Below are 1,816 nucleotides of genomic sequence, written 5' to 3' on the forward strand. Positions count from 1 at the left end.
CCCTCGGCACGTACAACACCCCGGAGCTGGCGGCGCGCGCTTACGACGCGGCCGCATGGCGATTTCGGCGGCCACGGTGCGACATGAACTTCCCAGACGTCGAATCGCTAGAGGAGGCGGAGTTCCTCGCGCCGACGCCGTGCATCGTCGACGACGAGGACCGTCGCCGCCACCGCCAGGTGCAGCGCCGGATCGCAATCGCCGAGCACGACGAGGAGTTGATGCGCCAGTGGAGGGCGCAGTTCCCCAACGACGTCGACAACACCGCCGCGTTCTTCGCTGACCTCCGGGCACAACGCAGGTCCAACAGGCGCCACCGTCGGGCCGTCGCCTTGTTCGAGCTCGACAACCCGAATACAACTTGGGCCGACAACGACCCTCGGTGGGACGACATTTGGACCGAGACAACCTCCGACGATGAGTAGATCGACTAGACTAGTTGTTTATCTATTTTAATTGTATTTTCAATAAAGTCGTTGTGGCAGACGCTGATGATGAGAAAAGTTTCCCGCCAGATTACATGTGGAATTAAAGTACAGAGCGTACTCGTGCCTAGCCCTATAGTACTCGTGCCTAGCTCAACTGAAAATTAATTAAGATACATGGCCAGATAGTACTCGTGCCTAGCTCAACTGAAAATTAATTAAGATACATGGCCAGATAGTACTCGTGCCTAGCCCTATAGTACTCGTGCCTAGCTCAACTAAAAATTAATTAAGATACATGGCCAGATTCGACTGTTCGAGTCATTCAGTCATACTCGTGCCTAGCCCTATAGTACTCGCCACTGTAGTCGTCGTAGTCGCCATCATCATCGTCGCTGGCATCGGGGTCGCGGTAGTCAAACCTCGGCGGGAGAGCACGCGTGGGCTGGGACTGAGGGTAGCGTAGGCGGGGGCCACGGTGGGCCATGATGCCCTGGAGAGTCCGGTCGCGCCACCACAGCCGACGGCCAGCCTCGTTGAAGTTCGAAGGAGGCGGGCCGCCCTCCTCGTGCCTGGCGAGCGCCCTCTCACGCCGATTGATGAAGAAGCTTTCCCAAGTCGGGCTGTAGTCGGGATGCCACTGGGGATTCCTCCGCTGCTCTGGCGTGAGCTCGAAGTAGTAGTGGTTCGTGATGGCCATCTCGCGCGCCACACCTAGAGGGACAGGAGGGACCGGTACGCCTCCGACGCTCAGCAACCAGCCGGTAGGGACGCGGTAGCCCGGCGGGCAGGGGTAGTTCGACGCGCAAAGCGCCTCCGCCTCCCGGAGGGTTAGAGATACGATGGAAGCCATGTGACCTGGTGATGAGGTTTGCAGATATGAGTCTAGATGTCATATGTAAATGGAGGCCAAGCCAACATATATATAGTGAAAAAATGGCGGGAGGACGGAGGCGGGAAGCAGTGGAAAGCGCGGGAAGAAAAAATGGCGGGAGGACGGAGGCGGAAAGCAGTGGAAAGCGCGGGAAGAAAAATAGGCGGGAACGCAGTGGCGCCCAAAACTGTCGGTGGGATAAGGACGTGTGGGTAACCATTAGTCCCGGCTGGTGGGTACAACCGGGACTAAAGATCCTTTTTTGTGTCATCTAACAAAACTGTCGGTGGGATAAGGACGTGTGGGTAACCTTTAGTCCCGGCTGGTGGGTACAACCGGGACTAAAGATCCTTTTTTGTGTCATCTAACAAAACTGTCGGTGGGATAAGGACGTGTGGGTAACCTTTAGTCCCGGCTGGTGGGTACAACCGGGACTAAAGATGTCGGCAGGATAAGAACGCATGGGTGGACGCACTGCTCGATGAGATAAAGCATGTAGCGCACGACGCCCTGTCGA

The sequence above is a fragment of the Lolium perenne genome, chromosome 2 (genome assembly GCF_019359855.2).
Source record: "Lolium perenne isolate Kyuss_39 chromosome 2, Kyuss_2.0, whole genome shotgun sequence".
NCBI lineage: Eukaryota > Viridiplantae > Streptophyta > Magnoliopsida > Poales > Poaceae > Lolium > Lolium perenne.